Here is a 17,187-nt window from a genome sequence, read left to right as displayed (position 1 = left end):
ATCGCGAAATAATCAAGTATGACACATAGAATGGATCTGCTATTCCCGTTTAAATAAATAAAAATAATTTCAGTAGGCCTTTAAGGTAATTAGAAACAACTAAGATCATGTTTTAAAAGCCTAACCATATATAGCAGGCCTGGGCAATTATTCTGACTCGGGGGCCACATTTAGAGAAAAAAATGTGTCTGGGGGCCCGGTATATCTATTTTTATGAACACTAATACAAACCGCAGCTCAGAGTACCCACCCTTTTTGGATTCGCTCGAGGGAGTACTTGAGAGTGCTCCCCCAGGTGATTCCCTCGTTCTACTGGGGGACTTCAACGCTCATGTTGGCAGCGACAGTGAAACCTGGAGAGGCGTGATTGGGAAGAATAGCCGCCCGGATCTGAACCCGAGCGGTGTTTTGTTATTGGACTTTTGTGCCCGTCACAGATTGTCCATAACGAACACCATGTTCAAACATAAGGGTGTCCATATGTGCACTTGGCACCAGGACACCCTAGGCCGCAGTTCCATGATCGACTTTGTAGTTGTGTCGTCGGATTTGCGGCCTCATGTTTTGGACACTCGGGTGAAGAGAGGGGCGGAGCATTCTACCGATCACCACCTGGTGGTGAGTTGGCTGCGATGGTGGGGGAGGATGCCGGACAGACCTGGCAGGCCCAAACGCATTGTGAGGGTTTGCTGGGAACGTCTGGCAGAGTCTCCTGTCAGAGAGAGTTTCAATTCCCACCTCCGGAAGAACTTTGAACATGTCACGAGGGAGGTGCTGGACATTGAGTCCGAATGGACCATGTTCCGCGCCTCTATTGTCGAGGCGGCTGATTGGAGCTGTGACCGTGAGGCAGCGGACAGGTACCGACAGGCCAAGCGGTGTGCGGCTTCAGCGGTCGCGGAGGCAAAAACTCAGACATGGGAGGAGTTCGGGGAAGCCATGGAAAACGACTTCCGGACGGCTTCGAAGCGATTCTGGACCACCATCCGCCGCCTCAGGAAGGGGAAGCAGTGCACTATCAACACCGTGTATGGTGAGGATGGTGTTCTGCTGACCTCGACTGCGGATGTTGTGGATCGGTGGAGGGAATACTTCGAAGACCTCCTCAATCCTACCAACATGTCTTCCTATGAGGAAGCAGTGCCTGGGGAATCTGTGGTGGGCTCTCCTATTTCTGGGGCTGAGGTTGCTGAGGTAGTTAAAAAGCTCCTCGGTGGCAAGGCCCCGGGGGTGGATGAGATCCGCCTGGAGTTCCTTAAGGCTCTGGATGCTGTGGGGCTGTCTTGGTTGATAAGACTCAGCATCATCGCGTGGACATCGGGGGCGGTGCCTCTGGATTGGCAGACCGGGGTGGTGGTTCCTCTCTTTAAGAAGGGGAACCGGAGGGTGTGTTCTAACTATCGTGGGATCACACTCCTCAGCCTTCCCGGTAAGGTCTATTCAGGTGTGCTGGAGAGGAGGCTACGCCGGATAGTCGAACCTCGGATTCAGGAGGAACAGTGTGGTTTTCGTCCTGGTCGTGGAACTGTGGACCAGCTCTATACTCTCGGCAGGGTCCTTGAGGGTGCATGGGAGTTTGCCCAACCAGTCTACATGTGTTTTGTGGACTTGGAGAAGGCATTCGACTGTGTCCCTCGGGAAGTCCTGTGGGGAGTGCTCAGAGAGTATGGGGTATCGGACTGTCTGATTGTGGCGGTCCGCTCCCTGTATGATCAGTGCCAGAGTTTGGTCCGCATTGCCGGCAGTAAGTCGGACACGTCTCCAGCGAGGGTTGGACTCCGCCAAGGCTGCCCTTTGTCACCGATTCTGTTCATAACTTTTATGGACAGAATTTCTAGGCGCAGTCAAGGCGTTGAGGGGATCTGGTTTGGTGGCTGCAGGATTAGGTCTCTGCTTTTTGCAGATGATGTGGTCCTGATGGCTTCATCTGGCCAGGATCTTCAGCTCTCACTGGATCGGTTCGCAGCTGAGTGTGAAGCGACTGGGATGAGAATCAGCACCTCCAAGTCTGAGTCCATGGTTCTCGCCCGGAAAAGGGTGGAGTGCCATCTCCGGGTTGCGGAGGAGACCCTGCCCCAAGTGGAGGAGTTCAAGCACCTTGGAGTCTTGTTCACGAGTGGGGGAAGAGTGGACCGTGATATCGACAGGCGGATCGGTGCGGCGTCTTCAGTAATGCGGACGCTGTATCGATCCGTTGTGGTGAAGAAGGAGCTGAGCCGGAAGGCAAAGCTCTCAATTTACCGGTCGATCTACGTTCCCATCCTCACCTATGGTCATGAGCTTTGGGTTATGACCGAAAGGACAAGATCACGGGTACAAGCGGCCGAAATGAGTTTCCTCCGCCGGGTGGCGGGGCTCTCCCTTAGAGATAGGGTGAGAAGCACTGCCATCCGGGGGGAGCTCAAAGTCAAGCCGCTGCTCCTCCACATCGAGAGGAGCCAGATGAGGTGGTTCGGGCATCTGGTCAGGATGCCACCCGAACGCCTCCCTAGGGAGGTGTTTAGGGCACGTCCGACCGGTAGGAGGCCGCGGGGAAGACCCAGGACACGTTGGGAAGACTATGTCTCCCGGATGGCCTGGGAACGCCTCGAGATCCCCCGGGAGGAGCTGGACGAAGTGGCTGGGGAGAGGGAAGTCTGGGTTTCCCTGCTTAGGCTGCTGCCCCCGCGACCCAACCTCGGATAAGCAGAACAAGATGGATGGATGGATGGATGGACTAATACAAAACCTCACAATAATGTCTGATTGAATGCTAAAAACGTTATGACAGACCGCCTTAAAAAACGTAATGGAATTGTATTTTTTTCTATGAAGGATAAAACACTGAATATTGACAAAATATGAACGTCACACCCCATTTCGATCGACATATTTTACAATCAAGAGAAACGCAACAAAAATGCAACAAACAGTGAAATATGAACGCAAACGGTACAAAATAAACATACCTACAATCTGATATATCACTAAGCTGTAGAACTTTGTTGTGAAAATCTCCTTCCGCGTCTGTGGAAACGCTTCCTGCCCACACTGCTTGGTGCCTCGTCTGAGCTGCTGTGATGTAGATTACCATAGTAACTAATTACATGACCATAGTAGCTAATTGGATTAGCATAGTAACTGGTATATCATCCCAAAGCGCAGATTCCAACCATTGAAATACTTTGTATAGTTGAAGACTTACGGTCATTAGAAAACATCACTGCACATCATAATGGCAGCTACACTTTCCATCTTAAACATCTAACAAAATTATTTGGGAATGTCCGGCGGGCCAGATTGAAAAGCTTAACGGGCCGCATGTGGCCCCCGGGCCTTAATTTCCCCAGGTCTAATATATAGGATGTGCTCAGGTTACCATATTTGTGCTTAAGTGAAAAAAGTTGCACAAATAAACCGATGCTGGCCACGCAGCATTCTCCCACTCTGTCTGTCCGTCACTGCATGCCCTCATCCGAGAGGCGCACTCAGGGTAGAGCAAGGCTTAAATGTGGGCGTTCCCAGTCAAATCTGGCCTGTCGCGTATTTTCCCATCAATTAAATACTTCGATTCCAAAGCGCTTCTGAGGCCGGAATACGTCCAGGGCCCCTGAAAGGTGAAACTATACATTGCACTGGAAGTTCGGATGCATTGTACATCACACAATACAACAATAAAAGAAACTTCCAGAAAGCTATCAAATCTATCCTGATTTCTTCAAATGAGAAACCTGCTAACATCGATTGGGATGAGGATAAAAGGAACATGATATCATTTTGAATTAACTATCAAAAATAAAAATTGACACAATTAACTTGCTGAGAAGAAGTTTGTGACAACAGCATAAAACGAGAGGTAACCACGCATATTTTATTCATACTTTAGCCTGCTCAGTGGCCTTGTGGTTAGAGTGTCCGCCCTTAGATTGGTAGGTCATGAGTTTAAACCCTGGCCGAGCCATTACCTCCTTGCTTGGCCCTCAGCATCAAGATTTGGAATTCCAGGGGCTGGAACAAGGGAATGGGGGTCAAATGCAGAGGGTAATTTCACCACACCTCGTGTGTGTGTGACTATCAGTGGTACTTTAACTCGTTTGAACATCCAGGGATTAGCAAGAGTTCATTGTATACAATATCACCTGCCGTGAGGTCACTTTTGAACTTTGTGACCATTCAATAAAAATATGCATATAATGTCACGTCTATTGATTCCATTGATTTTTGACAGATATGGTCAAACTGTAAGCTATTACGCTATCCCTCGCAAGCACACCAACACTAAAACATACATGCACAAACAGCTGGCTTCACAAACATTTTTACTAAACAAAACTCTAAACATCCCAAATAAAATCCGCCCTAAACGCAAAGGACGTGTTGTGCAAAGGGTCTTGCGATCCGTGGAGGCCCTCGTTTTGCATAAAGAAGTGCATGTAAGATGTCCAATCAATGACCCTGGTGGCTACACTAAATAAGTGAAATAAAGTTTTATTCAAGGAGTTTACACACAGCCAGAAAGAAGACTGTGGTGTGTGTGCATACATCACCATGGCAACATACATACACATGACAAGCACTGCCTGGATTGATATGGCCTTTTCAAATTTAATGTTATATTTTTCATGGATATCAATGACATTCAAAAGTGTTAGTAAAACTCAGGGATTTTCGCACAGCCAAAAAAAGGCGTCATGGGAAAGTCCGCCTCATTAGTAATGAGCCCATCTTTATTCCAAATGTTAGCACATTTGTCTAAGTTACTAAGTTGCTGTCTGCAGGCTAGATGGGAGAATAGGAATAAAAATAAAAAAAAACGTAACTTTAATCTCGTTAAAAAAGCAATTAAGCATATGGAAAAATAGGACTGTGCTTAAAACCTGGGATGGATTTTTTTTAAATATACATTTTAGTGTGTGTACGTGTGTGGAATTAGAGTTTGACTTGAAATCTACAACCTCTGACAAAACTTATGGAATCACCACACTTGGGGGATGTTGGTTCAGTTGTTTCATTTTGTAGAAAGAAAAAAAAGGAGGTAACAGACATGACACAAAACTATAGTGCTTTCAAATGGTAACTTTCTGGCTTTAAGAAACACTAAAAGGAATCAAGAATATGAATTGTGGTAGTCAGTAACAGTTTAATTTTTAGATCAAGCAGAACACAATTATTATGGAATCACTTAATTCTGAGAAAAGAATAATGGAACTACCCTGTAAATTTTCATTTCCAAAGCTGCATCAGATGTTCATTAGTCTGCAGTTAAAAATAAGTGTAGCAGCAGGTGCATTTACATGAATCATGCATGGCTCTAGCACGAGAGATGTCAATTGAAACAATGGAGAGTATTATCAAACTGTAAGGAAGGATTTTGTTGTGTTTTTATGAAGGTTAATTTATCTTTCTTTCATGTTTATTTCGAATATGTAGATAAAACCAAAACAAACAAATTTTGCAAAAAACAACAAAAAAGCCATTCAAGAATGAATAACAAAAACAATAATAATAATAATAATAATAATAGTAATAATAAAAAGCAAAAAGAAACAAGAAATGAAAATAAACATTAATGTAAACATATCCGTAATGATAAAGCCAAAGCTATAGTGCAGCTGGGAAGTACATCGGAAGCTTAGGGAAAGCTTTGCAGGAACAAAGATAAACAGACCACAAGCACAATAAACAGAATGCCAGCTTACTAAACGGACTACAGCGTACTGATCCAGGGCTGACATACAGTATACTAAACAAAAATATAAACGCAAGACTTTTGTTTTTGCTCCCATTTTTCAAGAGTTGAACTCAAACATCTAAAATGTTAACTACATACAGAAAATACCTATTTCTCTAAAATATAGTTCACAAATCTGTCTAAAGCTGTGTTAGTGAGCATTTCTTGTTTGCCAAGATAATTCACCTCACAGGTGTGGCATATCAAGATTAATCAGCATTATTATTGCACAGGTGTGTCTTAGGCTGCCCACAATACAAGACCATGTTGAACTCCTGACCAAATGTGCAGTTTTATCACACAGCACGATGCCACAGATGTCGCAGGTTTTGAGGGAGTGTGCAGTTGGCATTCACCAGAGCTGTTGCCCGTGAATTAAATGTTAATTTCTCTTCCATAAGCCGTTTCAGAGAATTTGGCAATACAAACCCCGTTTCCATATAAGTTGGGAAATTGTGTTAGATTTAAATATAAACGGAATACAATGATTTGCAAATCCTTTTCAACCCATATTCAATTGAATGCACTACAAAGACAAGATATTTGATGTTCAAACTCATAAACTTTATTTTTTTTTTACAAATAATAATTAACTTAGAATTTCATGGCTGCAACACATGCCAAAGTAGTTGGGAAAGGGCATGTTCACCACTGTGTTACATGGCCTTTCCTTTTAACAACACTCAGTAAACGTTTGGGAACTGAGGAGACACATTTTTTAAGCTTCGCAGGTGGAATTATTTCCCATTCTTGCTTGATGTACAGCTTAAGTTGTTCAACAGTCCTGGGGTCTCCGTTGTGGTATTTTAGGCTTCATAATCACCACACATTTTCAATGGGAGACAGGTCTGGACTACAGGCAGGCCAGTCTAGTACCCGCACTCTTTTACTATGAAGCCACGTTGATGTAACACGTGGCTTGGCATTGTCTTGCTGAAATAAGCAGGGGCGTCCATGGTAACTTTGCTTGGATGGCAACATATGTTGCTCCAAAACCTGTATGTACCTTACAGCATTAATGGCGCCTTCACAGATGTGTAAGTTACCCATGTCTTGGGCACTAATACACCCCCATACCATCACAGATGCTGGCTTTTCAACTTTGCGCCTATAACAATCCGGATGGTTCTTTTCCTCTTTGGTCCGGAGGACACGACGTCCACGGTTTCCAAAAACAATTTGAAATGTGGACTCGTCAGACCACAGAACACTTTTCCACTTTGTGTCAGTCCATCTTAGATGAGCTCAGGCCCAGCGAAGCCGACGGCGTTTCTGGGTGTTGTTGACAAACGGTTTTCGCTTTGCATAGGAGAGTTTTAACTTGCACTTACAGATGTAGCGATAAACTGTAGTTACTGACAGTGGGTTTCTGAAGTGTTCCTGAGCCCATGTGGTGATATCCTTTACACACTGATGACGCTTGTTGATGCAGTACAGCCTGAGGGATCGAAGGTCACGGGCTTAGCTGCTTACGTGCAGTGATTTCTACTGATTCTCTGAACCCTTTGATGATATTACAGACCGTAGATGGTGAAATCCCTAAATTTCTTGCAATAGCTGGTTGAGAAAGGTTTTTCTTAAACTGTTCAACAATTTGCTCACGCATTTGTTGACAAAGTGGTGACCCTCGCCCCATCCTTGTTTGTGAATGACTGAGCATTTCATAGAATCTACTTTTATACCCAATCATGGCACCCACCTGCTCCCAATTTGCCTGTTCACCTGTGGGATGTTCCAAATAAGTGTTTGATGAGCATTCCTCAACTTTATCAGTATTTATTGCCACCTTTCCCAACTTCTTTGTCACGTGTTGCTGGCATCAAATTCTAAAGTTAATGGTTATTTGCAAAAAAAAAATGTTTATCAGTTTGAACATCAAATATGTTGTCTTTGTAGCATATTCAACTGAATATGGGTTGAAAATGATTTGCAAATCATTGTATTCCGTTTATATTTACATCTAACACAATTTCCCAACTCATATGGAAACTGGGTTTGTACATCCAACCGGCCTCACAACCGCAAACCATGTGTAACCACACCAGCTAACCATGATCCTCTGGGACCAGCCACTCGAACTGCTGTTGCAACAATTGGTTTGCATAATCAAATAATGTTTGCCCAAACTGTGAGAAATTGTCTCAGAGAAGCTCATCTGCAGGCTCGTCATCGTCATCGGGGTCTCGACCTGACTGCAGTTTGTCGTCATAACCGACTTGAGTGGGCAAATGCTGACATTCGATGACGTCTGGCACGTTGGAGAGGTGTTCTCTTCACGGATGAGTCCCAGTTTTCACTGTTCAGGGCAGATGGCAGTCAGCGTGTCAGGCGTCGAGTGGGAGAGCGGTTAGCTGATGTCAACGTAGTGAATTGAGTAGCCTATGGTGGGGGTGGGGTTATGGTATGGGCAGCCGTATGTTATGGACAACGAACACAAGTGCATTTTATTGATGGTATTTTGAATGCACAGAGATACTGTGACGAGATCCCGAGGCCCATTATTGTGCCAATCACCCATGACCATCGCCTCATGTTGCAGCATGACAATGCAAGGCCCTATGTTGCAAGGATCTGTACACAATTCTGGAAGCTGAAAACATCCCAGTTCTTGAATGGCCAGCATATTCACCGGACATGTCACCCATTGAGCATGTTTGGGATGCTGTGGATCAACGTATACAACAGCGTGTTCCAGTTCCTGCCAATATGACTACAGACCGGTGGCGCTGACGTCTGTGGTCATGAAGTCCTTTGAGCGCTTAGTCCTGCCCCACCTCAAGGACATCACCGCCCCCCTCCTGGACCCACTGCAGTTCGCCTACAGAGCCAACAGGTCTGTGGATGATGCAGTGAACCTGGCCCTCCACTTTATCCTGGAGCATCTGGACTCCCCAGGAACCTACGCTAGGATCATGTTTGTGGACTTCAGCTCTGCCTTCAACACCATCCTCCCTGTACTGCTACGAGACAAGCTCTACCAGCTCAGCGTGCCCGACTCCCTCTGCAGTTGGATCAATGACTTCCTGACAGACCGAAGACAGCACGTGCGGCTGGGGAAGATTGTCTCGGACAGTCGAACCACGAACACTGGTACTCCTCAGGGCTGTGTACTTTCTCCCTGTATACAAACTGCTGCACCTACAGTCACCAGTCCGTAAAGCTGCTCAACTTTGCGAACGACACTACCCTCATCGGGCTCATCTCGGATGGCGACGAGTCCGCCTACAGGAGAGAGGTGGACCGGCTGGCATCCTGGTGCAGCCTCAACAACCTGGAGCTGAACGCCCAGAAAACAGTGGAGATGATCATGGACTTCAGGAAAGTCACAGCCCCACCATCCCCCCCACCCTGATTGAGTCTCCCACCCCCGTCTCCATTGTGGACTCCTTCCGCTTCTTGGGAAACACCATCACCCAGGACCTCAAGTGGGAGCCGACCATCAGCTCCCTCATCAAGAAGGCCCAGCAGAGGATGTACTTCCTGAGGCAGATGAGGAAACTTAAGGTTGCTGGTGCAGTTTTACTCAGCCATCATCGAGTCCATCCTCACCTCCTCCATCACCGTGTGGTTCCCCGGCGCCACAGTCCAGGATAAGCATCGACTGCAGCGCATCATACGTGCTGCTGAGAAGGTGATTGGCTGCAAGCTCCCATCTCTCCAGGACCTGTTCTCCTCCAGGACCAGGAGGCGTGTGGGTCGGATCACAAACTATTCTCCCCTCTCCCCTCAGGCAGGAGACTACGGTCCATCCAGACCCACACCTCCCGCCACCTGAACAGTTTTTTCCCCTCGGCCATCAGGCACATGAACAATAACAAAATCTGATAGCTCAGTTATAGCTCTTTTTATTACCTATTCTGTGTTGTATGTGTTTTATGTTGCACGATTGCACCAAGAAAAATTCCTAGTTTGTGAACCCATTCCCAAACAATGGCAATAAAAACTATTCTGATTCTGATTCTGACCCCCCCAGATCCCCAATAAAGCAAAACTGCACATTTCAGAGTGTCATTTTATTGTGAGCAGCTGAAGACACACCTTTGCAATAATCATGCTGTTTAATCAGCATCTTGATATGCCACACCTGTGAGGAGGGATGGATTATCTTGGCAAAGAAGAAATGCTCACTAACACAGATTTAGAAAGATGTGTAAACAATATTTTAGAGGAATAGGTATTTTGTGTATATAGTATAAGTTTTAGATATTTGAGTTGAACTCATGAAAAATGGGAGCAAAAACAAAGTGTTGCATTTATATTTTTGTTCAGTATATATTGCAGCCTGATTGGCAACCAGGAACAGGTGTTTCTCAAGTGCCACTCAGAGACAGGTGAGGGAGGCAGCGCTTAGGACACGGGTGCAGTGACAGGAAATTGAAACCAAAATAAGAGCGTTAGACAAGAAAAGATTGAACCCAGGAAATGTATTTTTTTTTAAACATGATAAATATGAAGCATTATGTGTTTGATCACAGAGCAGACTAATTCAAACAAAATATTTTTGAAATTAGAGCAACACCACACTTAATAAGGTAATTCCAGTTAAATAATACAGTATATTAAAGTCAAGTAAAAAATATTTGGTGTACATTGTTAGGCATTTTAGTTATTGCCTATTTCACCTATCCATTTATTGACTTACTCCAGGCATATATCTAACTGGAGGGACAGGGGCCATTTGAGGGACAAACATTTTTTGCAGAAAATTCCAAAGATTTTTTGGGGTTATTTTTTTTTTTATTTGTGAGAAAGGAGTTTTATAATATGCAGAGGTTGAATGGAGGCAACTGGACTCTTCGTGTGTGTCAAAGATCTCTCAGTATGGAGGTTAATATGGAGGTTAATTTGGTGTCAAAAAAAGCTTTCATAATAAAGACCCAAATTAACCTCCATATTTGCATCCATTTAATCTTTTATGGATAACATGACCTGATGACTGACAATCTACATAAAATATTTTATACTATTTCACTCCAAACAAATTTAAATTAAATGCACAGGTTTTGGTAAATTACAAATACATTTGAAACAAATTGTTCAGTAATCATTTTTTGGGGGTAAAAATGACAAAATTAACAGCATAAATTATCTAATCATCATTTTCTTGTGCCTCTCAGGGGTCACGGGGGTGGCTGGAGCCTATCCCAGCTGCATTCAGGTGGAAGGCGGGGTACACCCTGGACAAGTCGCCACCTCATCACAGGGCCAACACAGATAGACAGACAACATTCACACTCACGTTCACACACTAGGGCCAATTTAGTGTTGCCAATCAACCTATCCCCAGGTGCATGTCTTTGGAGGTGGGAGGAAGCCGGAGTACCCGGAGGGAACCCACGCAGTCACGGGGAGAACATGCAAACTCCACACAGAAAAAATCCGGCCCCACCAGCACTAACCCCTGTTCTACTGTGCTGACAGAATTTTTTTTAATTAATCTCTAATATTTTTTTCTTGAATATAAATATTTCTTGCTTAGTTAAGAAAATAAAAATAAACACCTTTCTTTAACAGAAGTTTATCCTTTCTTAACTTGAAACTATAAATTCAGTGTGTGACTTTATGATAGAGCAGAGATCTCCAACTTTCATCAATATGCCACAACTTTGACACAAACAAAGGCGAGATGAAATATTTTTGTATTTTATTAATGACTGGCAACATTTTAATCTGGCTTTATATAAGTATCCATCCATCCATTTTCTACCGCTTATTCCCTTCGGGGTTGCGGGGGGCGCTGGAGCCTATCTCAGCTACAATCAGGCGGAAGGCGGGGTACACCCTGGACAAGTCGCCACCTCATCACAGGGCCATTTATATAAGTATCCTTCGGTAAATTACTATATTACCTGCTACCTGTTGGAGGCCGCTGTAGTTTCATTATCATAAAGTCCAGTGTCAATATCATAAAGTGCAGTGTCACTATCATGAAGTGTAGTGTCGCTATCATGACATGTAGTGTCACAATCAGTTAGTGTAATGTCACTATTATAAAGTTTAGTGTTACTATCATCAGTCATTAAATGTAGTATTGTCCCTATCATAACGTGTAGTGTCACTATCATCACAATCATTAAGTGTAGTGTTACTATCATAAAGTGGTGTCACTGCCATAAAGCTGGACACACTATGTTTATTATGTTCAACAACTTAGATATGCACAGTGGAACAGGGGTTAGTGCGTGTGCCTCACAATGCGAAGGTCCTGGGTTCAATCCTGGGCTCGGATCTTTCTGTGTGGAGTTTGCTTGATCTCCCCGTGACTGCGTGGGTTCCCTCCGGGTACTCCGGCTTCCTCCCACTTCCAAAGACATGCACCTGGGGATAGGTTGATTGGCAACACTAAATTGACCCTAGTGTGTGAATGTTGTCTGTCTATCTGTGTTGGCCCTGTGATGAGGTGGCGACTTGTCCAGGGTGTACTCCGCCTTCCGCCCGAATGCAGCTGAGATAGGCTCCAGCACCCCCGTGGCCCCAAAAGGGATAAGCGGTATAAAATGGATGGACGGATGGGAACTTAGATATGCAACTAGTGTTTTGAAAACAAGACATCATTATTTTAATAACAACAAGAAACCAGAGTTGCTCAATGACACGTCTAAAAAAGTTAGGTGCGGATATAATGTACAACTGTAGCTTCTCCAAAGTGCAAAAACGATCTCCGAACCTCCCCAATTGCTCCTTTTTTGTTATTGCGGGAAAAACTTACATTTGGAATCTGATTGCTAGCAGCTAGGCGGATAACTAACTAATTGCCGCTAGGCAGATTGAAAGCCAAGACAAAGCTAATACACCAAAAAGGCAAAAAAGTCCAATTGCAATGAGTTTGATAAATGAGCGATCAGAGACGCTGGCATGGATTGGTTTAGTCTGTGGCAAACTGTTTATATATTACGTTTGTATTTTACACACAATTGTTTATTCGCATGGTAATAAAGATATGGGACAAACTGTTCCCCTTGACAGCTCAATACAGAGCACATACTTGTATTTCCTAAGTACGGGACAATCCAATTTTTTAATAGACGTTGGCAATTCTGGCCCGAACTTAAGAGTTAACTAGTTGTTGCTAACAAAAATTAGAGATACAAGTATCTGCGCCATTAGTTGGCATAAGAAATGCTACAGTTGAACCCTGTAAAACATTTGGGGCCTCATGTAACAGGCCTGCTTATGCACAAAAACCTGGCGTACGCGCTTTTTCACGGCAATGATGAGATGTATCAAGACTGACGTTGACGTGGAAATGTGCGCTGGCTAACGCCAACTTAATGGCTGACAAAAGCAAATTTCTACAGACTGTGGATACACAGAAGTGGTTGTTTACCAACATTTGATTTTAACAATGTAAAAAAGATTGAGGCAAGGACACAAAATTCACTTTTTTTGGCCAATGTATTTAAATGCTTCATAAGCATGTTAAAGGCCTACTGAAACCCACTACTACCGACCACGCAGTCTGATAGTTTATATATCAATGATGAAATGTTAACATTGCAACACATGCCAATACGGCCGGGTTAACTTATAAAGTGCAATTTTAAATTTCCGCTAAACTTCCGGTTGAAAATTCCTTTGGAGGATGACGTATGCGCGTGACGTAGCCAGTTTAACAGAGGTATGGCTTCCCCATTGAAGCCAATACGAAATAGCTCTGTTTTCATCTCATTATTCCACAGTATTCTGGACATCTGTGTTGGTGAATCTGTTGCAATTTGTTCATTGCATTATGGAGAAATGCTGAGCAAGCAAAGAAGAAAGTTGTCGGTGCGAAGCGGAGTATTTTGCGAGGGAAGTCAGCAACACAACACAGTCGGTGTTTCGTTGTTTACATTCCCGAAAGATGCAGTCAAGATCGAAGAACTCGGACAACAGAGACTCTTACCAGGAGGACTTTGATTTGGATACACAAACGCAGACGCGATACCGTGAGTACGCTTCCAAACATTTGATCGCTTGCTATAATATGCTCGAGCTACTAGCTAGGAGCTAGCATAACAAACACCTAGGTGTTTGTTATGCGGGATTAATTTGTGGCATATTAAATATAAGCCTGGTTGTGTTGTGGCTAATAGATTATATATATGTCTTGTGTTTATTTACTGTTGTAGTCATTCCCAGCTGTATATCAGGTCACCCGCGCACTTCCAAACATTTGATCGCTTGCCCGTACGTGCGTGTCACGTACGTAACTTTGGTTAAATATATAAGCTTTATGAACCTTGGGTTAGGTGAACAGTCCTTTGGGCTGAGTGAGTGTGTGTGTTGTGCAGGTGTTTGAATTGTATTGGCGGGTTATATAGACGGGATCCCGTCCATATAACCCGCTCGAGCTATAACTAGCTCGAGCTAGTAGCTAGGAGCTAGCATAACAAACACCTAGGTGTTTGTTATGCGGGATTAATTTGTGGCATATTAAATATAAGCCTGGTTGTGTTGTGGCTAATAGAGTATAATATACTTGCCAACCTTGAGACCTCCAATATCGGGAGGTGGGGGGGTTTGGTCGGGAGTGGGGGGCGTGGTTGGTGGGGTGGTTAAGAGGAGAGTATTTTACAGCTAGAATTCACCAACTCAAGTATTTCAATATATATATATATATAAATACTTGACTTTCAGTGAATTATAGCTATATATATATATATATATATTTATTTTATTATATATATATAAATAAAATAAATACTTGAATTTTAGTGTTCATTTATTTACACATATACACACACACACAACACTCATCTACTCATTGTTGTACTTGAAAGTACAATGCTTTGCAGCCAGAAGCACAGCCTTTGAAGGAATATAGCTGTGGGCAGCATCTGTGAAATTTATTTTGCAGGAAAGGAGTGAGTTAAGGGTTGAATTGTCCATCCTCTTTCCATTCTCTGTCACTATTTTTCGAACCATACTGAACACCCTCTCTGATGATGCATTGCTGTGTCCATATAACCCGCTCGAGCTATAACTAGCTCGAGCTAGTAGCTAGTAGCTAGGAGCTAGCATAACAAACACCTCGGTGTTTTTATGCGGGATTAATTTGTGGCATGTTAAACATAAGCCTGGTTGTGTTGTGGCTAATAGAGTATATACTGTATATGTCTTGTGTTTATTTACTGTTGTAGTCATTCCCAGCTGAATATCAGGTCACCCCCGGCTCTCACAGCATCTTCCCTATCTGAATCGCTTCCAGTCCCCACTAGTCCTTCACTTGCACTTTCCTCATCCACAAATCTTTCATCCATGCTCAAATTAATGGGGAAATCGTCGCTTTCTCGGTCCGAATCTCTCTCACTTCATGCGGCCATCATTGTAAACAATAGGGAACTTTGCGTATATGTTCAACTGACTACGTCACGCTACTTCCGGTAGGGGCAAGCCTTTTTTTTATCAGATACGAAAAGTTGCAATCTTTATCGTCGTTGTTCTATACTAAATCCTTTCAGCAAAAATATGGCAATATCGCGAAATGATCAAGTATGACACATAGAATAGATCTGGTATCCCCGTTTAAATAAACAAATTTCATTTCAGTAGGCCTTCAATATTTGTGAGGACATACAGCAATTCATGCCGACGCAATTTTTTTCTACCTATTGATGTCAAAACGTTTTCCTGTGACTCCTTGGCCATGTCAGGCCACCAGCAGCAGCGCACACTGGAACTGGAGACCAAGGAGGATGTCAAATATACGTCTGTAACTGCAAGAAACTCTCCTGTGTTGTAATAATAAATTGAGTAATCAAACAAAAGTCTAAGTATTTTGTATCCTTTGTGATATGCTCGCATGTCTACATTTAAAAGATTGCGAGATTACATCATTGCATCCGGTGAGGAGGAAGGGACACCTATAGCCTATTGCAGCGACTATATCTTTTTAAACACTGGTCTGATTTGGCGATGTACATCCATCTTCTTCCTCACCTTTTTCCTGATGCCCGACCCTTTATTTTTTATTTCAGCCCGCAGCAAGTTCAACTCGCTGGTGATTGCTCCAAACACCAAAAATAATCACCTCCAAACCAGTCATTGATGATTGGTGATTGGCAGTCACTCGAACGAGTAAGACGATCCTCCTGGTAGGGGTGTATCCCTTTATGGAGGATGCCTGTGCGTGACTTTGTTTTACGTGGGGAGACTGGTGCACAGACAGTCACCACACGATCCTTGACAGAATCGGGACAGGGTCCAGTGGCATGGAGTCCAAGACGACTGGGGACTCTTTTCTGCTGCAGCCTTCTTCCGCCATCGCAGCCGTTGTGTCCGTAAGTCATTGATACAACGTTAATCATACATACATGTCTTTCAAAACTGACTTCGAAACAATGTGGCAAAAATACTTGTAAATTGACACAACGTTGATGTCTAACGTTGAATTCATATTGTTGGTTAGGAAATGACCAAAATTCAATTGTCAAATCATCGTCAAAACTTTGTAAAAAGCATGTTCTTTCAACAATGTATTTGTGTTATAGAATGTTAGATGCCAAATGACCAAAATTCAATCGTCAAATCAACATCAGAACCAAACATTGATTAAACGTCGTAAAAAGCATATTGTTTCAACGTTAACTTTCAGTTGCTCAACATCAGGACCTAATTTGACAAGTTATCAACGTTGTTTCAATGTTTTGTGCCTGCTGGATACTGACTTGTGATTGGCCACAATGTGCGGCGCTTAAAGGGGAACTGCACTTTTTTTTTGCCTATCGTTCACAATCAATATGAAAGACATGACGACATATGTGTTATTATTTTTTCAAAAGTCTGCTCTATTCTGTCCATAAAGCCCTTAAAAAACATCTAAACATCTCCATTAAAGGCCTACTGAAACCCACTACTACCGACCACGCAGTCTGATATATCAACGATGAAATCTTAACATGGCAACACATGCCAATACGGCCGGGTTAACTTATAAAGTGCAATTTTAAATTTCCCGCTAAACTTCCGGTTGAAAACTCCTTTGGAGGATGACGTATGCGCGTGACGTAGCCAGTGAAACAGAGGTATGGCTCCCCCATTGAAGCCAATACAAAATAGCTCTGTTTTCATCTCATTATTCCACAGTATTCTGGACATCTGTGTTGGTGAATCTGTTGCAATTTGTTCATTGCATTATGGAAAAAGAAGCTGAGCAAGCAAAGAAGAATGTTGTCGGTGCGAAGCGGAGTATTTTGCGAGGGAAGTCAGCAACACAACACAGCCGGCGTTTCATTGTTTACATTCCCGAAAGATGCAGTCAAGATCGAAGAACTCGGACAACAGAGACTCTTACCAGGAGGACTTTGACTTCGATACACAGACGCCTGTAGAGAACTGGGACAACACAGACTCTTACCAGGATTACTTTGATTTGGATACACAGACGCAGACGCGGTACCGTGAGTACGCAGCTGCGCTTCCAAACATTTTATCGCTTGCCCGTACGTGCGTGTCACGTACGTAACTTTGGTTAAATATATAAGCTTTATGAACCT

Source organism: Entelurus aequoreus, linkage group LG07 (assembly GCF_033978785.1).
Source record: "Entelurus aequoreus isolate RoL-2023_Sb linkage group LG07, RoL_Eaeq_v1.1, whole genome shotgun sequence".
Taxonomy (NCBI): domain Eukaryota; kingdom Metazoa; phylum Chordata; class Actinopteri; order Syngnathiformes; family Syngnathidae; genus Entelurus; species Entelurus aequoreus.
Note: the sequence above shows the minus strand (reverse complement) of the source record.